Raw genomic sequence first — 25024 nt, 5'->3', positions numbered from 1 at the left:
GTGCAGACACGTTTCCAAAATCGCCTGTCCGGGGAACCTTCTGGTCCGATTCAGCTGTTAAGTGTTTCATCAAAGTTAGAGAAAATTGGCTCACGGTTCCAGAGCAAGTGGAATCATGGAATTCGGACGCGTGAGCAGAAAGTTAAGATCGTCGGAAGAAACTCCTGTCTCGCTGCCGTTTTGGACCAAGCCGATGAGCTCAAAAGAATGCGAAGGGAGGTGCACTTCCAGACCGATTCAGCTTACGGGGCCTTCATGAGAATCATAGATATTCGAGTCTTCTGTCCAGAACATCCAAGATCATTCAATTCGGAGCTATGCGCAAGACGATACGGTCTCCGGAATGGACACATGTCTAGACGCCTTTCCCTGATCGTGTAAATGCACTGCGAAGATGAGCCCTCTAGGAAACCTTCCACTTCCCAAGCACCAAAGCTTCCTTGACCAAAGTTGAAGATATATGAGTCTTCTGTCCTCTTCAACCGGAATCACACAATTCGGACCAATATCCTGAAAGTTAAGCCTCCCGGAATGCGAAGTGGTCCAAGCAGCCCTTAACGATGCGAGCTAAGGGAAAGATGCCACGATGGAACACCACGGTCCACACCTGACCGTGGCACTTAATTGCAGTCCTTCGGCACTTGACACGATCTTCATGCCACGGTCTACACTTGACCGTGGCAAAGTAGCATTTGGCCGGGAAGGACTTTACTCATCTTCGGCGATTGGCACGACCTCAATGCCACGGTCTAGGACTTGACCGTGGCAACTTTGTACACTTTCTCGGCGTTTGACACGGTCTCAATGTCACGGCCTAGGAATTGGCCGTGGCAACCTTGCGCATACTCTTGGCGTTTGACACGGCCGTGCATCACGGTTTCACATCTGACCGTGGCAACCTTTTACATACATTCGGCGTTTGATACGACCACTTGCCACGGGTATTGACTCAGACTTGCTAGACCGTGACACTATGATTCATCCAAGAACACGCGATACAATACTTGACACGGTCACTTGCCACGGGCTGACCAGAACCTACTAGACCGTGGCAAACTCATCCTTTACCCACCAAGGCCGGGTCAGTACCCGGTTTGTTTCGGGCTGACCCGGTTCGTCCAAGGCTTCTATAAATAGTTTTTAGACCTAATTTGGAGAGACTTTGATCCCATTTTTAGTCTCTTTTCCTTTTTGGTGAAAAACCACTAGTTATACCTTGCTTTTGAGTTTAATATCGATTTGAAGAGTGTTTTTCCCCTTAATCTATCATCTCCATCTCTATTTATCATCATAAATCATGCCAATCTTCTCAACATGCAAAGGTTTAAGAGAGATTAGTATGATTAGTGAGTAATCACCTTAATGAGGTTCTAGATGTGTAGGTTAGGGTGCTAAAGTGTTGGATTAGGAGTGCTTAGGGCTAGATTCATTAATTTATGATGCGTGACTCATGTCAACTACGTGAGGGAACAAGTTTTACCCTTAACAAAACAAATGAAAGCTGCAAGTGCACAGCTAATCAGTTGTAGTATTTAGGGATCGAATCCACAAAGATTTGTGTGCCTGGTATTCTTCTACGGTTTTTTAACTTTATGTCTAGACTAAATTGGTTTTAAAGGTTGGTTGTTTTTCTTGCGAATTAAACAAAAACAAAAGAAAGCAAATAAATCTATCCTAAAAAGCAAGTAAAGAAAATCGAATGAAATGCAAATGGAATAAGTAAAATATCGAACTAAACGAAAATAAGGTAAGTAAAATATCGCATGAAAGGTAAATAAAGCAAGTAAAATAACGAACTAAGGAAATTGAAATGCAGGTCTAAGAAAGCAAGTAAAAATCGATGGAATTGTAAACTATGGCTAAAAACGCTGAGCTTTTGGGAACTCTAAGGGATCATAATCGGTTTTAACACTAAGGTAGCTAGATTGGGATTGACGGATAAAAATATATGGGTTCTAGAGCTAGAGTACGGCGGTATGACTACGTCACTGTCGTGATCATAACCAACTGTTTCTCGCAACCCTGACCAGTAGGTTTCCACTCTGGCTCTGGAAGGGAGAGAACGCAAGAGCTGCACAAGACTCGTCAATACTCACGATCTCGCCGCAGGTAGGTTTCCACTCCTACGGAAAAATCGCCTGTTTCATTCTAGGACTGATACTTAATGAAAACTTTCGCAACACTAACTATCTAGATCAGATACTAGGTGATCAATCAAGCATACATGCAATAAGAACAAGAATAAACAGAGAACAGGTTGAAATCCCAGATCTATAAACCTAGATGTCTTAATCGATTATGAGAGCCTCTTTCGGGAACCCTAAGCCCAACTCGGGATCTACTCAGACATGGCTGAGTTCGACATCATCATTGGTTTTAATAAAAGTAATGAAAAACAGTAAAGAAAAGAGATAAAGAAAGCTTCTCTATTGAAGAACTCGGACTTGAACAATCTTCTTCAAAAATCTCATAAAAACGGCTAAAGGAAAAGGGTTTCTGTAAAGTATGAAAAGCTCTCCTAAAAACGACCTAAATGACATGTATTTATAGTCTCCAATACTCCAAGGTCTCGAGGGTTCCGGAATTGAGGCTGGGAATGACTTTGGGCTTTAGATAAGTGGGCTTTAAGTCGGAGCTTGAATGCCGCGGTCGGGAGTGTTGTGACCGCGGCAATTGTCTTGTTGGCCGCGGTCGGGAAGCTTCTGACCGCGGCAAATAGCTTGTTGGCCGCGGTCGCGTGAGCTGCTGGCCGACTTCGAGTGGCTCCGGGGCTAATGAAATATCTTGATATCCAACCGTTGGAATGTCTCCAAACCAAGTGCAATTGAAAGCTGGTTGATTCTTCTATAAGTTGTCCAATTTTGAGGGTGATCAGACGGTGAGAAAGTCTTCGTCTCTCCATGAGAGTTCTGACGGTCTGCATTTATCCAAAAGAGTCTTTTTGTTCCATTTTGTGCCTCTTTATCCCAAATTACCTGAAAAGTCTTTTAAAATCCGGAAACATAGAAATCCTTTGAAAACCTTTGAAAATAGAGTAAAAACACCTGTAAAAGATATTAAAATGATCCATAAAAATGGTCAAAATCCGGTGTTATCAACTCCCCCAGACTTAGTCTTTTGTTTGTCCTCAAACAAAACAAGGTTAAATCTCGGCGAGAGGTTTGAAAACGCAGGAACTAAACAAAATCTCAGAGACCAAACTTCTAGACCAATATCAATCAGTATGCATCAATCGGGAATAGCCTAGAAAATTCTCACTAGCAATACAGGCATAACTAGTCCGTTAATCCGTCATGCAGAAATCTATGCACTAAGATCTAACTTCCAGTCAACTAGCTCTTAACATTCATTAAAAATCTCGGTGGTTCTCATCAAAGAAAATCTAGGCAAGGCAATCTAGACTAGGTGTAAAGAAGGATTATTTTGGGAGTATGGCTTAAAGTGTTTAATGGTTACCTGAAGATCTGGAGGATGCAGGACATTATGCAAAACCGCAAGAGAGAGTGAAGCTGTTGGTATCCACAGTTTTCAGTCACTTTTTTCTTGACATAGATTCATGGTCTTCTTCCTCAAGTTCTCTCCAAACTCCCCCAGACTTAGATTTTTGTAAATCTTTCAAAACAATAGCTCCTCAAACGAATAGTGGTTGGTCATTGCTCCACAAATTTCGACAATCTAAGACTCATTAGGCTTTTTGTTTCTATTTCTCTTTTTTTTTTTTTTTTTTTAGTAAAAGATAGGGAACACCTTTAGATATAGAGTCTTAGAGAGCACGAATTTACCAGTTAATATCTGTCTTGTAAAGCTTTATTATGTTTCTGATACTTTTCCTTCCCAATTCCATTCAGTCTCTTTTGCGAGTGACTGAAAACTGAGTCGCTCCTCTTCTCTCCGACGTTATTGCACATATCTGCTGATATAAACTAAAGAGAGAATGCATGAGGATTGAAAACAAAGGTTTTGGGTTTAGGGTATGGTACCAGATAAAGATAAATTGGTCATCTAGGACGACAAAGAGTGGTAAAAGTGATGGTAAAAGACGTCCTAGATGTGTATGTCGATGCCTGCCTAAAATCAGTGATGAGAAAATTAGATATCAATATTAAGTCCAAATAAAATGAGCTAGTATATCCTGTCAGAAAAAATCTCCATGAATAGAAGTCCTCTGGTGGGAGTTCGTAGTGCAAGTACTCTAGCTACCGCCTAGTCTAGTGCTAACCACAAATGAGCTATTATGCATAGTGTAGAAGCGTGCAGGTCTAAATCATCATAGTTTTGCGTCAAACATTCCTGAAAATACTTAATGTCGAATAGGTTACATATTAAAATATAAAAAGTACTTGAAATTAAAAAGCAAAAGCAGGAAAATAGTTAGTACGGATAGACATCCTCCCCCAGACTTAAATCACACTGTCCCTAGTGTGAAAAAGTTGGTGAGAAGATGGTGAATAAAAGCGTAATAAAATAAGATAAAAGAAAAGAAAATGATGATAGAACCGTGATGGTAGTGAAGTGCTGATCAATCACTCATCCTCCGAAGTGTCGTCTGCGAACTGGTGCTGCTCATGGAAGAAGGTGACAACGCGCTCAAAGCGTCGTCCCTGTCTCTCAACTCTGCGCTCCAGATCGGAATGAGTGTGTGATGATGTAGATGATGAGGTGTGGCCGGTCGGAATAGATGGCTGAAAATGAGCACGGGCCGCAGCTGCATCACGCTTCGCCTTGGCCACTATGTACTGGCCAATGGTGAATGGTAGACGAGGTACGGATGGCAGAAAATCATCGGATTCCGGAGTCCATCGAGGGCGTCCTCCGTTGCTCAATCTCGGGATAGATGCTGAAGGTAAGCGGACTCGGTGCTCCTCAGTGCCAGTGCAATACTTGTAACCAAACCTGTCTGGATCGAAAGCGGCACGAGAGATAGTGTGATCGCGAGAGAGATAAAGTAGATCATACCAGACATCGGGAAGTGGATCATCAGATGAGAAATCGAATCCTACAGCCTGTAGTATCGCTGTAATAGCACTCCCGAAAGCTGGAGTAGCGTCATCGCAACCATGTAAATCATGCTTCACCTTTACCATATTCTGCGATATGATCCAGGCAAAGCAGGCAAGTTGTGGGTCGTCCATAAATGGGATCTGAAGTGTAATGAGCTCAGTCTTCAAAACACCTCCCATGTTGGCTCTAGAGAAGATCGTGTGTGCTAAGAGTTTGTGCACAACTCTCACTGCTGGGTGGCTAAGAAGGGCTGACTTATATCTCCCACTATCATAGGCTCCATGACCCATCTCTCTTCACAGGTTAAGATCAGGTTCATCTTCAAGGTAAATGCCATCAGTGTATGGAAGCTTAAGAGCTTCACAAACCTCGGAAATGGTGAGAGAATAAGGCTGTCCGCGGATAGAGAATGACAAGATGCCATCTGATGCTCTGGGGTTCCTCCTCTTCGTGTGGTGGAGTGTAACGGTCGCTAAAAGCTCACGGACTAGCTCAGGATAAATCGGAAGGTTCAGCTCCAAGTAGGGTCTCAGCTTAAGTGCATCGATGTACCAGATCACATCCTCTCTGATTCCAAGCATCTCGAGTGTATGATAATCAATGCAAGGCGTGGGTTTGATGTTCAGCTTCTTGAAACGCCTTGCATAGTCCACTCTCGGGTTTGTCTCCCTCCCAATGTATCGAATCTGTGGTGGCTCGGGAGGTGCTCGTGTTTCTCTTGAGTGCTGGAGCAATCTCATCACATAGCTTCTTCATCTCGGTCTGGCTTGGTTCAGCATGTACTCTCCTAGAGTAGCATCGTCGGGAATGTCATCGGAGCTGCCACCAGTTCGACGGCTCCTTCGGGATCTGGTTTCATCCATTTTCGGCCAAATGAAATGATTCTTGGAAAAAGAGTGAATTTGGGTGCTAATTTTAACACATTAAGATCTGTTATACTAATACTAGTATAAAGAGATTAATTAAAATTTATTTGCAAACAAAATTGATATTAAATTAGAGAAATCAAATAGTTCATGACTAAATTCGGATTTTTGATGTTCTCAACATAGAAATCTTCTAAAAATCGGTTTTTATGAGCAATTTCCATGTGAATTCTAAAGATTACCCAATACTAATCACTAATCACACAAGACTAAATCAAATTCATCAATTTTACTGTTCCAAATTCGATTTTTTTATCAAGCATGTAGAATCCAAATTTCAAAAATCTCAATTTCTCTTAATCTAGGAGCTAAAACCGATTTTTAGATAATCTAAATGGATAATCTATCATTCTTAAGCTATTTCCACCATCAATAGATCAAGATTTTGGGTTTTTAAAGAAAACCCTAAGTTCAAAATCGAGTAAGAATGGCGAGTTTGAGGTTCATACCTTGCTGGAAAGAGAGAATTGATGGCAGAATTGAAATCAGCTTTGAAAAAGAGTGAGGTTTGAGCCAAAAATCTCTTAAAAAGCTTAAGAATTGAAAAATGTGTTCTTTCTCCTAAATCTCTAAGTTTTTTGGAAGAGAAGAGAAGAAAGAGCTTTGATCCAAAAAGTTTGTTTCTTTTCTTTAAAAAGCGTTTTTTGAAGCAAAAACGGAAAATTTCTGGAAATTTTTAAGTTTACGGGAACTTACCTTTTCTTGTTTTCACATTAGGAAAGTTTAAAACTTACGGAGGATCTTTTCGGGTTTTACCGGGAACATTTCAGGAAATACCGGGAATCACCAGGCAAAACCGGGAATCACCAGGCAAACACCAGGCAACACCGGGAAATCACCAGGCAACATCGGGAATCACCAGGCAACATCGGGAATCACCAGGCAAACACCAGGCAACACCGGGAAACGGCAGAAATCCGCGGAATCCTCTCAACGACCAACCGCCACGGTGAGGAGACGTGCGACCGCGGTGGTCGAGTGCTCGGCCGCGGTCACATTCACGGTGCCGCGGTCGATGCACCTTTGGCCGCGGTTCCGTCAGTTGCGACCGCGGGTCTTCCTCCTGCGGCCTATTGTCCAATCTTCTCGTCTTTGCAGGGCCGAGCAGCTAAAGACCTACCTTTTTCTCCTTGGTTTTTCTAATTTTCTGATTTTTTTGTGTTTTTGTTTTATAAAATACCTAATACTTAAAAAGAAAAAGAAATCATAAACTCTAAAAAGGAAAAGAAAATTAAAAGAAAGAGTACCTAAATGGGTTGCCTCCCATTAAGCGCTTTTGTTTTAAGTCGTTTAGCTCGACGTAAGCATGAGGAATCAGACTGATTTGAATGGCACCCCACTTGATGTGCCTTTATCACTTCCGGTTGGTGGAGGTTTTACTTCTTCTCCTTGAAGAGAAGTCTTCTTACCTTTAATCTTCTTTCAGACTTTAATGTTGTTCAGAACCCTTTTTGTGTTTTCGATCAGCTCCTGTATTTGGTCCTCAGTAGTTTCTGTTGCATCCGGCGGAATGATGATCTTGATCTTTGCAAAAGGTTTTGGCTTCTCCTTTTCTTTCTCTTTTGGCCTGTTTCCTTTACTTGGAAATTCATCTAGGATAGTAGGATAGTTCCTTTTTCTGTCCACATTGAGGAAAACAGCATGCCGGTTTGCGTGATCGATTATTGCTCCTACTGTAGCTAGGAATGGTCTCCCGAAAATAAGTGGCCTCTCCTTGTCTTTATCCATCTCCAAGACTTGGAAATCTGCTGGAACAATCTTATCTCCCACTAGAACTTGTAGATCATGAATCGCCCCTTCAGTATCTTTTTGAGATGAATCTCCAAAGATAACCTTAACCGTCGATGTCTTTAAGGTTTTAATGCCCAATTTTTTGGCAAACGTCTTAGACATGATGTTGACATTGGCTCCGGAATCGCACAAGCAGTCTGTAAACTTGATTCCTGAAATGAAACATTGGAAAACAAAACTAATGGATCATCGGCTTTGGTAAGCCTTTGAAACGGTGATCGTTCAGGTACCTTAAACGGTGGCTGCTTGGGATCGATATCCTTGTACAGTGGTACAAAGATTGGGGTTTCTTCTTTCTTTACATCGGTTCCGGACTCTTCTTCGGGCAATGTTGTTATGGCGTTGCAAAACTTCTTAGGGTTATCTTCAACTCTTCCTGGAAGAACTCCACTTTGCCTCTTCATAGAGTCGGCTGTTTGGGTTACTTGCACATCTAACTTTTTCACGTGCGAAGATAAAGATTCAAACTTACCATTCAGATCATTGTACATGCAGTCCACTTTCACGTTCACGTCTTTAGATGCTTTTTCGTTCGTCATAACGAGCTGTTGGATTGACTGTTCCAGTCTACCGATTTGTGAAGCTAGCTGGTTCGTCGTGACTCCCTGCTGTTGTACAAATTGATTGTTAAAACCCGTACCTTGGTAGTTATATGGCTGTCGCGGTTGATATGGTACTATTCCCCCAAAGTTTCCACCTTGAAACTTGTTTTAGAAGGATTTTTGCTGAGGTGGGTAGTACTGATCTTGAGGATTCTCCACATTTGGATTGCGGTAAAAGAAATTGTTGTAATTTGCATTCCGGAAGTTGTTGTTGAAGTTGTTATTGGAGCGATTTTGGTATGGCACCAGTGCTCCTACGTAGTTCACATCTTCTTCTTGAAATGCTTGATTAATGTGATCGATATCACTAGGTCCTTCCTCTTCTGCGCCATTGTTGGTTTCACAAGCATGGATCGGGCAATTGTTGCTCTTCAGAAGCTGGCTCACCATGTTCTTCAACTCGGTTATCTCCTTGTTGTCTGTTCCGGCTTGCTTCATCGATCGATCGTATTCAGGAAAGTCATTGCTATTGGCTTGAGCCAAATTTTTGATGAGGGCTCTTCCTTGGGTTATCCTCTTTTGCCCAAAATCTCCATTGCTAGCTGTATCAAGTGAAAGTTTGTATTTTGGTTGCAAACCTCGGTAAAATGTGCTCAGCAGGCTTGATCTATGAAATCCATGATGAGGGCAATCACGTTCATACTCCTTAAAACGTTCCCAAGCTTCATAGAAAGATTCAGTTGGCCCTTGTTGAAAGGTTGAGATCTTCGTTCTCAAATTGTTCGACCTTGACTTAGTGTAGAAGTGGTTCAGGAAAGCAGTTCTACATTCTTCCCAATTAGTAATCGATCCTGCAGGAAAAGACTTCAATTAACGGTGAGCTTTATCTGCTAATGAAAAAGGGAATAACTTACACTTTAAATAGTCAGGTGGAACTTGGTTTGCTCTCATCATGCTGCAAATTTCTTCAAAAAGCTCGATATGGTCCATTGGGTGCTCAGAAGGAACTCCATGGAACTGGTTTTGCTTCACCAATGAGATGATTTGAGGCTTGACTTCAAACTCATTCCGGTTTGGAAATGGTACTTGAATCGCAGATCGATTCTGAAAATTTCAAGTAGGTGCATCAAAGTCAGCTATGCGATGGTTCCTGGCTTGTCTTCGGTGTTGATTTGCTGGCGGAATGGGGCGGTGAACGCGTCCATTCGGCTGCATTACTGGGTGGTCACCATCGGCTACATTGATGGGTGGATCAAGGTCTTCACGTCCTTCTCTCTCTCGGTTCTGGTGGTTTCTTGGAAGAACCTCATCCTCCTCTCCATCTTGTCGAGCATGATCACCTTCTATGTGACCATTCTCTTCGGACCCTTCTTGGTCAATATTTAAATTTCGATTAATAGGATCTCCAGGCTGGTCGTCGTTGGCCATTCCTTGCGTTCGTCTAAGTCTTCGAAGTTATCTTTTGTGTCTGTCTATCTCGTCTAGAATTGGAATGTCTCCTGCAGGTCTACGCCTGGTATTCATGCAATTCAGAGAAAGACAAAAGAGGGGAAAGATAGTTCAGAAAAACTTTAAGAAAGAACTAGAGATCAGGTGTCTAGAACATAAGTTAAAACAAGAAAAATAGCAAAAGGCAGCGAAACAAATCCCCGGCAACGGCGCCAAAAACTTGATGCGTGACTCGTGTCAACTACGTGAGGGAACAAGTTTTACCCTTAACAAAACAAATGAAAGCTGCAAGTGCACAGCTAATCAGTTGTAGTATTTAGGGATCGAATCCACAGAGTTTTGTGTGCCTGGTATTCTTCTACAGTTTTTTAACTTTATGTCTAGACTAAATTGGTTTTAAAGGTTGGTTGTTTTTCTTGCGAATTAAACTAAAACAAAAGAAAGCAAATAAATCTATCCTAAAAAGCAAGTAAAGACAATCGAATGAAATGCAAATGGAATAAGTAAAATATCGAACTAAACGAAAATAAGGTAAGTAAAATATCGCATGAAAGGTAAATAAAGCAAGTAAAATAAAGAACTAAGGAAAATGAAATGCAGGTCTAAGAAAACAAGTAAAAATCGATGGAACTGTAAATTATGGCTAAAAACTCTGAGCTTTTGGGAACTCTAAGGGATCATAATCGGTTTTAACACTAAGGTAGATAGATTGGGATAGACGGATAACAATATATGGGTTCTAGAGCTAAAGTATGGCGGTATGACTACGTCACTGTCGTGATCATAACCAACTGTTTCTCGCAACCCTGACCAGTAGGTTTCCACTCTGGCCCTGGAAGGGAGAGAACGCAAGAGCTGCACAAGACTCATCAATACTCACGATCTCGCCGCAGGTAGGTTTCCACTCCTACGGAAAAATCGCCTGTTTCATTCTAGGGCTGATACTTAATGAAAACTTTCGCAACAGTAACTATCTAGATCAGATACTAGGTGATCAATCAAGCATACATGCAATAAGAACAAGAATAAACAGAGAACAGGTCGAAATCCCAGATCTATAAACCTAGATGTCTTAATCGATTATGAGAGCCCCTTTCGGGAACCCTAAGCCCAACTCGGGATCTACTCAGACATGGCTGAGTTCGACATCATCATTGGTTTTAATAAAAGTAATGAAAAATAGTAAAGAAAAGAGATAAAGAAAGCTTCTCTATTGAAGAACTCGGACTTGAACAATCTTCTACAAAAATCTCATAAAAACGGCTAAAGGAAAAGGGTTTCTGTAAAGTATGAAAAGCTCTCCTAAAAACGACCTAAATGACATGTATTTATAGTCTCCAATACTCCATGGTCTCTAGGGTTCCGGAATTGAGGCTGGGAATGACTTTGGGCTTCAGATAAGTGGGCTTTAAGTCGGAGCTTGAATGCCGCGGTCAGGAGTGTTGTGACCGCGGCAATTGGCTTGTTGGCCGCGGTCGGGAAGCTTCTGACCGCGGCAAATAGCTTGTTGGCCACGGTCGCGTGAGCTGGTGGACGACTTCGAGTGGCTCCGGGGCTAATGAAATATCTTGAGATCCAACCGTTGGAATGTCTCCAAACCAAGTGCAATTGAAAGCTGGTTGACTCTTATATAAGTTGTCCAATTTTGAGGGTGATCAGACGGTGAGAAGGTCTTCGTCTCTCCATGAGAATTATGACGGTCTGCATTTATCCAAAAGAGTCTTTTTGTTCCATTTTGTGCCTCTTTATCCCAAATTACCTGAAAAGTCTTTTAAAATCCGGAAACATAGAAATCCTTTGAAAACCTTTGAAAATGGAGTAAAAACAACTTTAAAAGATATTAAAATGATCCATAAAAATTGTCAAAATCCGGTGTTATCAATTCATCTCTCTAAACAGCTGTTCTCTATGCTAGATCCTTGCATATCACTTGAGATCTAGATTCTAGGAATTTCATGCACCAAAAATGTTTGATGAAATTCCTGAAAGAGCTGTATTAGAGGTTTAAGCATTTGCTGCATGATGATGTATTGTTATTTGCTTGAATGATCATTAGAACTGTTTATTAATGCATATTGATTCATATTTCACAAATGATGATTTGGTTTGAAAATGAATTAGTATAGGGGTTAATACCTTCATGAGAAGATTAACATAGATTAAAGTTCTTAATCATTTGAATCATGTCTCATCATTGTCATTAGCATTTCTAGTTTAGCACCAAAGCACCCTAACCAACTATCATGTCTAGAATCTCATGCCTCCATCATATCATAATCATATCACTTGTCATTGTTTAGTTCTTCTTTAGTCTTTAATCCCGTTTATAAGTTTGTAGTTGTCATTAGTTAATCAAAACCACTCTTGTTTGCTTGAATTAAGAATCTGATTACATAGTTTAGTGTCTAACACCACATATGGATTGATAAACCCCTTGTACTACAAGACAGGGGATTGATAACCTCTACAAAGAGCCTTGAAAACTCTTAGTTATCAATTGGCGCTGTTGCCAAATTGTGGATTGTTTAGCATTAAGCTCTGATATGTTCTTGAGATCAAGTGCTTATTTTCTTGTTTTTACTGATTACTTTCAAGTTCTGTTTGTGATTTCAGGTGTATGAACACTACGTCTAGATCAAGAAGCTGTGGTCCACCTTTTCCTCTCAACGAAAACATTAATCTTTTGGTACCAAGGAGGAGAAGGGACAGACGTGGAAGTCAGATTGATCAGGCTGATATGGAAGACCAAAGAGAGCATGTGGTGGACATAGAACAACCAGTTCAGGAGCAACAGGTTCAGGGTAATGGAACTGGTAATGGAATTGGTCAAGGGTTAAATCAGGGTAATGTTCACCAGGAACAGGTGCATCACCAACAAGCTTATGTCCACCAGGGACAAGCTCCAGCTCATCAACAGAGGCATCAGGCCAATGTACAGAAAAGACAACAGGTGCACCACCAACATCTGCCCTTCAAACACCAGCAAAGGAGATATGAGCAGCCACAAGTCTATGTTGGAGAGAATGACAGGGCAAATGCTCATCAGTATGGAGCTGGAATTCAGGCACCACCTGTGCAAAACAACAACTTTGAAGTGAAGGCATCCTTGTTGAATATGGTCCAGAACTCAAAGTTCCATGGATTAGCAATGGAAGATCCCTTGGAACACTTGGATCAATTTGATAAAGTGTGTGACCTGACCAAGATTAATGGAGTTTCAGAAGACAGTTTCAAGCTGAGATTATTCCCATTCAGTCTTGGTGACAAAGCTCACCAATGGGAAAAGAATCTTCCAAGAGATTCCATTCAAACCTGGGAGCAATGCAAGCAAGCTTTCCTATCTAAGTTCTTCTCCACTTCAAGAACTGCAAAACTGAGGAACCAAATCTCTAGCTTCACTCAGCACAGCAATGAGAGTTTTGGTGAGAGTTATGGCTATTCTTGAGAAATCTTTGATGAATCTTCTGTAAAAACCCTGCATGCCCAAGGAAACTCCTTATCCCTTTGACTGAAGTGGGAGTTTGCAGATTCACCATCACTTCCACCTTTGCTCTGTCAACTTCTATGCCCTTCTCAGATATCTTATGCCCAAGTACAATTCCTTCCTGCACCATGAAGTGGCATTTCTCCCAATTTAACACCAAGTTATGCTGCTCACATCTCTCCAAGACCTGTGACAAATTAGAGAGACAATCCGAGAAGGAGGAGCCATAGACAGAAAACTCATCCATGAACACCTCCACCTTCTCTTCAATGATGTCAGAGAATATATGCATCATGCAACGTTAAAATTTGGCAGGAGCGTTACAAAGACCAAAAGGCATTCGCCTGTATGAAAATGTGCCATAAGGGCATGTAAATGTTGTTTTCTCTTGGTCTCTTGGATCTATGGGGATTTGAAAGAATCTAGAGTACCCATCGAGAAAACAAAAGAAAGGATGGTTTGCAAGCCTCTCTAGCATCTGATCAATGAAAGGCAAAGGAAAATGATCCTTCCTAGAGGCTGCATCGAGCTTTCTATAGTCTATACACATTCTGTGTCCTGTTATAGTCCTAGTAGCTATCAGCTCATCCTTCTCGTTTTTAACCACCGTGATCCCACCTTTCTTGGGCACAACGTGAACAGGAGATACCCATCTTGAGTCAGAGATTGGGTAAATTATCCCTGCCTCAAGAAGCTTGAGTATCTCCTTCTTGACCACCTTCTTGAGGTTTAGGTTAAGACGTCGTTGATGCTCAATAGAGGACATAGATTGGTCCTCCAGGTGTATCCTGTGGGTGCATATGTCAGGACAGATCCCTCTAATATCAGCCAAAGAGTATCCTATGGCTCTCCTGAACTTTCTTATCTCACTAAGCAATGCACTCTCTTCATGCTCTAATAAGCTATCATTGATGATCACTGGATATGTGGAGTTTAAGCCCAAGAAGGCATACCTGAGCCCTGTTGGTAGAGGCTTGAGCTCAACAGGAGGTGCATCAGCCTCATTCTAATCCTTACCCAAGCTGCATTGGCTCATGTCTGATCCTTTGATAGCCAAGACCTCAGAGCTACTTTGTTCCAGTTCCAAAAACCTTGTCTCAGGACCAAGTTCTCTAGCATTGTCCAAATACTTCTTGTACGCTTCACTTTCTTCTGCTAAGAGCCCATTGTCTCCTTGTTCTTGAGTTAGAGTAGCTTGAAGAGGGTCCTCAGTATTAAGTTCCTCAAGCAACTCATCAGCCAACTGATCCATTGTGTCCATAGAAGCATTGACCTTCAATGGTGGGTTTCTTCATCATCTCATTCACATCAAACTTGAGCGTCTCAGACCCAAGTTGAAGCTCTATTATCCCACCTCTCACGTCAATAATAGCTCTTGCTGTGGCCAGGAATGGGCCTGCCTAAGATAAGAGGATCAACTGGTTCCTCATCCATTTCCAGCACAACAAAATCAGTTGGAATTTCAAAACCACCAATCTTGACAGACAGATCTTCCAACATCCCAACAGGTAATCTAACTGATCTGTCTGCAAGGATAAGAGAGATCCTTGCAGGTTTGAAGACTCTGAAGCCAAGCTTCTTTGCTATGGAGAATGGCATCAAACTGACAGAAGCTCCCAGATCACAAAGACATCCAGAAAATAGTAGAGGTCCAATGGCACAAGGGAGTGTGAAACTCCCTAGATCAGTCAGCTTTCTTGGAATGGACTTCTTCTGAATGATGGCACTGCATTCATGACTTAGTACCACCATGCCTTGAAGCTCTTTTGTCTTGTTCAGAATAGCATCCTTCAAAAACTTACACATCCTTGGCATCATTAGAAATGCATCAATGAGAGGCATTGTGAGTGGTGTCTCATTGAGTGCCTTCTCAAATACAGCTCTTGCCTTGTCTACAAGTTGCTTTTTAAATCTCCCTGGAAATGGGAGCTTGGGTTGGTATGGAGGTGGTGGCACATATATCTTTTCTGGTTCAGGTTCCCTTGCTACCTCTTTACCCTTTTCTTTCCTTGATTTCCCAGCAACTTGATCATCTTTTAAGGCTGCCTCCCCCTCAGTTTGATCATTGTCCTCAATGATCACATTGTTGTTCTCAATACCAGGTAACTCCTTTCCACTCCTCAGTGTAATGGCTTTAGCATATTCCTTGGGGTTGGGTTCAGGTTTTCCAGGTAGGTGGCCTTGGTTCCTTGAGCTTGAGGCCTGGTTTTGCTTAAATTCCTTGATTTCCTGCTGCATGGCTGCATTCTGGCTTGAAAATATCTGTTGACCCTGAAGCAGTTGTTGTAGAATCCCAACCATCTCTGACCCCATATGTGGCTGCTGCTGAATCGGTGGTGGCTGAAACTGGTGTTGAACTGGCGCTTGCTGCTGGAACTGTGGTGGACCAAACCCTGGTGGTTCCTTTTGCTGCTGTGAACTGAAACCAGTACCCTGAAATGGTTGCTGTTGCTGACCAAAACCCTGATTCTGAGCAAACTGATTCTTGGGTTGGAATGACCCTTGAAAGTTGTTCTTGGGAACAAAGTTCTTTGGAGCCTGAGATTGGGATAGACCTGGTCTTGTAGGTTAGCTACATTGGGATTCCTGTAAGAGAGGTTCTGATTGGAATTGCCATACTGATATCTCTGGAACCTCTGATTCCCAATGTAGTTAAGCTCCTCTTGGGTAAGACCTTCTTTACTTATGTTCTCAAAGATTTGAGAAGGTTCCTCATACTCTCCTAAAAAGTGCATTGGCTTTTGAGTGGTGAATTTCAACTTTTCCAATTCACTTCTCAACTCCTTAAATTCTCTAGTGAGCCTCTGTTCTGAGCTTGAACCTTCAGATCTACTTGATCTGTCATAGTCTTCACCATAAGTGTCATTGCTCATTGCTAAGTTCTCCACTAGCTCTAAAGTAGCATGTATCTCCTTTCCCAGAAAGTTTCCATTGGAGGCAGTATCCAGCTGGTTTCTAATCTTGGGAAGAGCTCCTCTATAAAGTGTGCTGAGAAGAGAAGCCTCACTAAACCCATGGTGTGGGCATTGGTTGGTGTAGCTCTTGAATCTCTCATATGCTTCACCAAAACTCTCGTTGCTGTGCTGAGTGAAGCTAGAGATTTGGTTTCTCAGTTTAGCAGTTCTAGAGGTGGAGAAGAACTTAGATTGAAAGGCTTGCTTGCATTGCTCCCAGGTTTGAATGGAGCCTCTTGGAAGATTCTTCTCCCATTGGTGAGCTTTGTCACCAAGACTGAAGGGGAATAATCTGAGCTTGAAACTGTCCTCAGAAACTCCATTTATCTTTGTCAGGTCACACATTTTATCAAATTGATCCAAGTGTTCCTAGGGATCTTCCATTGCTAATCCATGGAACTTTGAGTTCTGAACCATATTCAACAAGGATGCCTTCACTTCAAAATTGTTGTTTTGCACAGGTGGTGCCTGAATTCCAGCTCCATACTGATGAGCATTTGCCCTGTCATTTTCTCCAACATAGACCTGTGGCTGCTCATATCTCCTTTGCTGGTGTTGGAAGGGCTGATGTTGGTGGTGCACCTGTTGTCTTTGTTGTACATTGGCTTGATGCCTCTGCTGATGAGCTGGAGCTTGTCCCTGGTGGACATAAGCTTGTTGTTGATGCACCTATTCCTGATGAACATTACCCTGATGTAACCCTTGACCAACTCCATTACCAGCTGCATTACCAGCTCCATTACCAGCTCTATTACCCTGAGCCTGATGCTCCTGAACCGGTTGTTCTATGTCAACCACATGCTCTCTTTGATCTTCCATATCAGCCTGACCAATCTGTCTTCCACGCCTGTCCCTTCTCCTCCTTGGTACCAAAAGATTAATGTTGTCGTTTAAGGGGAAAGGTGGACCACAGCTTCTTGATATGGATCTGGTGTTTGTGCACCTGAAATCACAACCAGAACTTGAAAATAATCAGTAAAAATAAAAAATAAGCACTTGATCTCAAGAACAGATCCGAGCTTAATGCTAAACACTCCACAATTTGGCAACGGCGCAAATTGATAGACAAGAGTTTTTAGGTCTCAGGGCTATCAATCCTCTTGTCAAAGTAGCACAAAAGATGTCGTCAATCCAAGAATGTGGTGATAGACACTAAGCTATGTGATCAGTTTCTCAATTCAAGTAAACAGGTGAGGTTTTGATTGGTTAATTACAACTAAGAAACTTAAAACAAGATGAATGACTAAAGAAGTGATTAAACAAGAAATAAGCAAATGACAAGTGATGTGAATGTGAAATGATGGAGGCATGAGATTCTAGACATGATAGTTGGCTAGGGTGCTTTGGTGCTAAACTAGAAATGCTAATAACAATGATGAGACATGATTCAAATGATTAAGAACTCTAATCTAGATTAATCCTCTCATGAAGGTATCAACCCCTACACTAATCCATTTTCAAACCAAATCATCATTTGTGAAATATGAATCAGTGAGCATAAATAAACAGTTCTAGAAGATCATTCAAGCAAATAACTATACATCATCATGCAGCAAATGCTTAAACCTCTAATACCAGCTCTTTCAAGAATTTCATCAAACACTTTTGGTGCATGAAATTCCCAGAATCTAGATCTCAAGTGATGCGCAAGGATCTAGCCTAGAGAACAGCTATTTAGAGAGATGAATCAATGAATCTAGCCCTAAGGACTCCTAATCTAACACTTTAGCACCCTAACCTACACATCTAGAACCTCATTAAGGTGACTACTCACTAATCATACTAATCTCTCTTAAACCTTTGCAAGTTGAGAAGATTGGCATGATTAATGATGAGAAATGGAGATGGGGAAGATGGATAATGATGGATTTGCAGCTTTAAACACAAAGATCTCTGAAACTTTCTTAATTAAACACTTAAAAATCGATATTTCTCTTCTTAAGTGGAGTCTTTTCACAAAAGAGGCAAGAGACAAAAGGAATAAAGCTTAAGTCTTGGGAAAAAATAACCCTAAAAACTATCTATAGTCTTTAAAAACGAACTGGGTCAGCCCGGAACAAACCGGGTCCTGACCCGGCTTTAGTGGATAAAGTGACGAATGTGCGAGTTGGTCAAGGGTCTCCCAGGTCGCATGCCCAAGTCGCACAGGTGAAGAAACTGTCTTGTGAGACTTAAATCTCTTGGTCTTAGCCGCACGCCCATCTAGATGTGTTTTGCGAGTCTTCTTCTCCGGTTGGGCCAATCCATAAAAACACCTGCATAAGATACTGAAAGTGATCCATAAAAGTGGTCAAAATCAGGTGTTATCATACTGTAAGGAATCTAAAGAGGACATCCATAAGTACCTTATGCAAGCTCAATACCTAACTGATATACTCATATTTTGTGATGTTTAGGATTGCATTTTTGTCCAAATATTGAGTCTCATGCATACATTTAGGTAGTTTTACATATATTTGTCTTTGCTTTTGTCTTTAGTTAGGAATTGCATTAGGTCCTAGAGAGTTTTGCACTTTTGGAGTGTTTACAGGTCATTTGGAGCTAATTGGGAGCAATTGGGACAAAAGCCATGGAGAGACCATCACCTTATGTGCATCGGACTCGGACAAGTGTTATGGAGCCGACAATTACTCAACTTGATCACCTGAGAAGGAGGAATTTCACCAGGATTCAGCCTCCTTAGTCTTCATAAGGAATCAAGATCGTCGAGTCTAGTTTCCAGAACACTTTAGATCGTCGTATTTGGAGTTTTGAACTGAATGTTATGGCGATAAGACGCAGTACATGTCTCGGAGCAGATAAAGAACCAAAGCAACGCGCATCAAAGAACCGGTGGAACGGATCCCTTGCCGACGTCAGCTGAACCCAAACCCCTTTAACAAAGTTGGATATGATTGAGTCACGGTCCTAGAACAGGTCGAATCATTGAATTTAGAGTCATGAGATGAGAGTTAAGCTTACCGGAAGACGCACCTGTCTCGCTACAGTTTCAAGACCGATTCGATGAGTCACAATGATAGTGTGGGACGATGCCCTTCCAATCTGATTCAGTTGCCGGGGTCTTCATCAAGATTCAATTTCTTCGACTGGTCTTTCCATAACATCTGAGATAATCCAGTTTTATGCTATGTACTGAAAGATAACGTCTCCGGAGTGAACACTGGTCCAAGAGCTCTCTTTTGATCGTTTCAATGCGCCGCAAAGATGAGCAGCCCAAGGAACCTTCCGCTTCCCAAGCTCTGAAGGTTTCTTCACCAAAGTTCTTGATATTTGAGTGCTATTTTCAATGCAGTTATAATCATGCCATTTGGATCCATATCCTGGAAGCTATTCTCCCCTGAATGCGAAGTGGTCCGAGAAGGCTTAGGTTGTGCGATACGGTACTGCGACTTGATTAACTCGCACCCATGAATGTTCATGCTCTGGAAACAAGTTGCGACTTTAGAGATGAGTGTAAGGAGACTCTGAGCAAGGTAGAGACTTCCAGAATCAAATTAGACTAAGTCCACAATGCTGTGCGAGATAGGCCTGCGAGTTGGACATGAAGTGGAACCATGTAGCACATGTGTTCGCAATTTACACCGACTTGGGCCTGCGAATTAGGACTAATGGAGGACCAACTCGCACACATATTATATCCAGAATGCGTCTTGATTGTGGGAGTTGAAGAGAAGAAAGCCTGAACAGCACAAACACTCGCAGTTTACACCTAGATAGGCATGCGGCTGGGGCTGAAGGATTTAAGGTGCACAAGGCTGTTTCTATAGCTGTGCGACTTGGGCCTGCGACTTGGGAAGCACCTGACCATGTCGCACACTTGAGTTTGTCCTGGGCTGACCCGGTCCACAAGAGACACTATATATGCTTTTTAGGGTTTTTTCCAAGACTTAAGCTTTGTTTTCTCTTGTTTCTCTTTCCCCTTTTGTAAAAAAACGAGTTTGTTAAGAGATATTTCAAGGATTTAATCAATCTAAGTCTGTTTCTTATCATCTCATCTTCTTATCTTTGCTTCTAATCATGATTAACATCACCTCTTGCAGAGGAAATGGTGTGTTCATCATGATTAGTGAGTAGTCTTCTTTAAGTTTCTAGGTGTGTAGATTAGGGTGCTTAGATGTAGATTAATGATTGTTTAAGCTTAGATTCTCTTCTCCTTTCCTTAGTTAGCGGATCCTAATGCTAGATCTCTCATTATAAGCTTGATCTAGAACTTAGGCATTTCTCCACCCACAAGGTGTTTGATGAAATGCCTGAATGAGCTAACTTAAGGGTTTATGCCTTTTTCATCATGGGAATGATTGTTAAATGCATGAATGACACATTAGAACTGTTTCTGAATGCTCATTGATTCATATTTCACAAATGATGATTTGGTTTGAAAATGGATTAGTGTAGAGGTTAGTGCCTTCATGAGAGGATTAATCTAGATTAGAGTTCTAAGTTAATTGGAATTTGAGATCATGTGATGCTTGCTTTATCTTTCTGTATAAGATTCAGTCTTTCTTAGCTCTTATTTTGATGCACAAAGAGGCTGTCTGGTCATTTTAGACTTGGACCTTATGCTTGTTGATTGTTTATTCATCTAATGGGAATTAGTCTTGAATTGGTAATTAACAAAGGGATTTTTGTCATGAGAATGAATTAATTTGATTTGGAAGTCTAGACTAAAGAATTGCAAGTGTTGCATTGTTTGCTTAGCATCATGAATTCACATTTCAAGCACCCTGATCAATGATCACATCTAGAGATTTAGCTTTCTCTTTATTTGAATTTGAGTGTTTGTTTAGTTTCTCTTGCTTGTTTAATTCTTAATTACTGCTTGTTCTTGTTTGCTTTATGTTTTTAGATCACCTTGTTACCAACTCATCTGCTTATTAGACTTGAATTAAGATAGCTCCTCATAGTTCTAGTGTCTAGAATCTCTCCATTTGGATTGATACCTCAAGTGCTACAAGGACATGAGTAGTTGAGGAATTGATCAAAGATTGAAATATTCTTACTATCAATTTGGCGCCGTTGCCAATTGGAGATTCATTCTAGCATTAGGACTTTGGATCTTCTTGAGATCAAGTCATTTTCTTTTATTTTACTGATTACCTTTCAAGTGATGTCTTTGTTTTCAGGTGTATGAACACCAGAAGTCAAGCTAGAAGACAAAGAGAAAGAGCTGTGCACATTGAGAGGTTGGGTATGGATCAAGAGCAACAGGCTCAAGGTGGTATTGGAAACCACCAGGCTCAGCAAGAGGCTCCACCACCACGTCCAAGAACAGTTGTGGGAGCTGTTGATGAAGCCAATGCTCAGGGTCAAAGACATGGGATTCAAGCTCCAACACCTGAAAACAATTTTGAGATCAAGTCTGGCTTGATCAACATGGTGCAATCAAACAGGTTCCATGGCTGGGTAGTAGAAGACCCATTATACCACATTGACAACTTTGATAGAGTCTGTGATCTAACTAAGATGAATGGAGTGAGTGAGGACAGTTTCAAGTTGAGGCTATTCCCTTTTTCTCTAGGAGACAAAGCTCATCAGTGGGAAAAGTCTCTACCTCAAGGATCAGTCACAACATGGGAGCAATGCAAAAGAGCATTTCTAACCAAGTTCTTCTCTTCATCAAGAACAGCAAGGTTAAGAAATGAAATCTCAAGTTTCATTCAGAAGAACCATGAATCCTTTTGTGAGGCTTGGGAAAGATTTAGAGGGTATACCATGCAATGCCCTCACCATGGATTCTCAGATGCTCAGCTGCTAAGTACCTTCTACTGAGGTGCTTTACCAAAGGTCAGAATCCTCTTGGACACAGTTTCAAATGGTAATTTCATGACCAAGGAAGTCAATGATGCCATGACCCTTGTGGAGAATGTAGCTCAGAGTGATGAGCTTTATGGATCAGACTTTGACAGGAGTTCAAGAGGTGCTGTGAGGGCTGAAGTGGAAAGGACAAGGAAAGACATCTGGTCTCTCAATGAGAAGCTAGATAAACTTCTCCTAGCTTGTCATAAGTCAGTCAACTTGGTTAAAGATGTGAATCATGTGTTTCAAGAGACATTTCAAGGGGAAGACATCACAGCTGAGGTAAACTTTGTAGGTGGACAACAAGGTTACCAAAAAGGCTGTACCTACTACAAGAATAACCCCACCCAGAAATTTCACTCTCACATCAATAACCAACAAGGTTTTGTCCCTCCCCAACAGCAAAACCTCCAACAGAACACAGGGAATAAGGATCAGGAAGTACATAACCTGCTCCAGCAAATCCCACAAGGTCAAGCAAATGGTGCCATGGACTTCAACAAGAAAATGGCAGAGATTAACAACAAGGTGGATTGCACTTATTCTGATCTTCTAACTCAACTTTCAACCTTGGCTTCCAAAGTCAAGACTCTAGAGAACAACAAGGGCCACTGCAGTTCTCAAGCTCAAAGATCTTTACCAGGGACATCAGTTGCACATCAAACAGAATAGTGCAATGTAATCCTCTCAAATGCTGATAATCATGCTGCTGTCCAAGAAATTGAGGATCTTCTCCATGGCAATGTCTCAAGTGCAAAGTGCCTGACACAAGATGATGAGGACACCATCATAGAGGAGTTTGACTTCCTGTTCTGTGATCTCAATGAGGACATTGAGAAAGAAGGTGGGGAGGCAGCTTCTGAGATTACTGAAAGAAAGGATCAGAGAATGGTTCAAGGAAGGACATCTGATGGAGTCTCTAGCACTGGTTCAACAAGGGTGAAACCCAAATCAATTCCCAAGCTAGGTAATCCGGGAAAGTTCTCCATCTCGTGCTCTCTTGGAAGTTTGAAAGTGGACAATGCTTTATGTGATTCTGGATCAAGCATCAGTGTAATGTCTTTAGACATGGTGGAGAGACAAGGGATCAAGAGTCTTAAGTATCACCCCATGTCAATTACCTTTGGAGATTCATCCTCAAAGAAGCCATATGGAATCCTTGAAGACTACCCATTAAAGATTGGTGAATGCACAGTTCCAACTGATTTTGTAGTCATGAAGATGAAAAAGACCAAAGAGCTACCTCTTCTGCTTGGAACTCAATTTCTGAACACCACAGGAGCAAGGATGGACTTTGATACTCAAAGAGTGGTGCTTGCTAAGGTAGATGATGAAGTATCTTATCCCCTTAAACGTCTTCTTGCTGGATTTTGTGGGGTTATATCTGATGATTCTGATGAGTTGAAACACTATGAGATGAAGTATGTGGGGAGTATTGGAACTATAGAAGAAGCTCAACCCCTTGCATCTGTTGAGAAGAAGAAAAAATCCTTAGTAAGACCTGATCTTGAGTTTGAAGGAGATTTCTTTAGTGATGATGAAGCTTGCTTGGAATCTTTTTCTCCTACACCAAGTGAGAAGGAGGTCAGCAGCAACAAAAGCAATGGTTCAGGGTCTCAAGACAAGAACCCAACAAGCACCAAATCATCCACTCTTGGGTCCTCTTCTCAAGTCTTAACTCTCACTCCATGGAAGTTTGATGGTGGAGCTGTGGAATACAAAGTTAAAAACAATGGAAGATCAAAACCATTTGCTAAAGTCATGGCAATCCTCACACAAGAGCTCATAGACAAAGGGTCATCTGGTGTTCAAGAGCTGATGAACAGGGACCTAATGCTTGAATTCATAGATAAGACAAGGAGCATCAAAGCTCCTCCTCTCACTCACTAAGAAAAGAGTATGAAAAGTCAAACTTAGTGACTCAAAACAAAGTGCTCTTGGGAGACACCCCAAGCTTATCCTTGTACATAACTCTTTTTAATTTTTTTCTCTTCTTTTTCATGTTTTAGGATATTTTGATGGGTTTTGTGAAGTGTTTTCAGGTCTAAGGTAACTTAGGGATGTTGTGGTCCAATGACAAAGTGAAAAGGAGTCTGAGAATAAGCTGAGGAAGGACTTAAGGAATGAAAACTGGTGAGCCGCCTGGTGTGCTACTTGGGTGTGCGAGTTGGACAAGGTGAGGTTCCATCTAGCACACATGTTCGCAAATCACACCTACATGGGTGTGCTAGTCAGTTCTCCCCTTATCCAAGTAGCACACCTGTTCGCAAATCACACCTACATGGGTGTGCGGGTTGGTGTCTTCTAAGGCCATTTAGCAGCAACAAAGAAGGCCAGAATTTTTAAGAAGCTTTATGTGCGACTTGGGTGTGCGAGATAGGAAGGACAGCAGCCCATGTCGCACAACTGCAGAATACCAAGCTTTATGTGCGACTTGGGTGTGCGAGTTGGTCCAAGACATTGCAAATACTGACAACGACATCTTCTATGAAGCTACACCACTAAAGAGAAGAGGAGGAAATCATAAAGCCCAGGCATTTGAACCAGAAGAACTCTGGAGTGATGAAGAACCTGCAAGACAGAACAGGAGGACTTCAAAAAGGACTTGTCTTAGGACAAGATCTTATTTGAACTAGTTCTTCTTCTTTGCAAAGTCTAGCTAACGACAATAAACCAAAGCGCTTGATGGGAGGCAATCCATTTATGTACTTATTTGTTTTTGTTTAGCTTTCTTTTTCTATTAAGGTTTTGTTTTTCTTATCATAGTAAGGTCTTAGTACGCATCTAAAAAACGAAAAAAGAGAAAAAGAAAGAAAGGAAAGAAAACTAAGATCTTAAAGAGTCTTAGAAACCGAAATCATTTGAGCCAAGGCAATAGGTATTCACTTAAGGAGTTATGGATTCACTACCTGGAGAAAAATCCAAGTCTGGGGGAGTTATAAGGAGAACCTGAAGAAGGAGATCAGAAATCTTGAAGCAAGGAGAATGTGACAGAAAACTGTGGGGGCATTGACAGTTCCATCCTCTCTTGCTGTTTTGCATAATGTTCTGTCTCTCCAGAAAAAGGTAATTCTAAACACA

General features: G+C 41.5%; 3 non-coding genes across 3 annotated transcripts; 2 read left to right on the top strand and 1 right to left on the bottom strand.

Moving 5' to 3' along the window:
• Positions 1-8933: 8933 nt before the first annotated feature.
• Positions 8934-9040, top strand: LOC112083653. Its single transcript, XR_002897789.1, has one exon. It is a non-coding gene; the product is annotated as a small nucleolar RNA R71 (small nucleolar RNA).
• A 7162-nt stretch (positions 9041-16202) lies between these two features.
• On the top strand, positions 16203-16309 carry LOC112083803. The gene has a single exon (XR_002897931.1). It is a non-coding gene; the product is annotated as a small nucleolar RNA R71 (small nucleolar RNA).
• Positions 16310-21775: 5466 nt separating this feature from the next.
• LOC112083796 lies at positions 21776-21882 on the bottom strand. The gene has a single exon (XR_002897924.1). It is a non-coding gene; the product is annotated as a small nucleolar RNA R71 (small nucleolar RNA).
• Between the last annotated feature and the right edge of the window lie 3142 nt (positions 21883-25024).

Source organism: Eutrema salsugineum, unplaced genomic scaffold, assembly GCF_000478725.1.
Source record: "Eutrema salsugineum unplaced genomic scaffold, Eutsalg1_0 scaffold_6, whole genome shotgun sequence".
NCBI classification, from domain to species: domain Eukaryota; kingdom Viridiplantae; phylum Streptophyta; class Magnoliopsida; order Brassicales; family Brassicaceae; genus Eutrema; species Eutrema salsugineum.
This window is presented reverse-complemented; position numbering and strand designations above follow the sequence as displayed.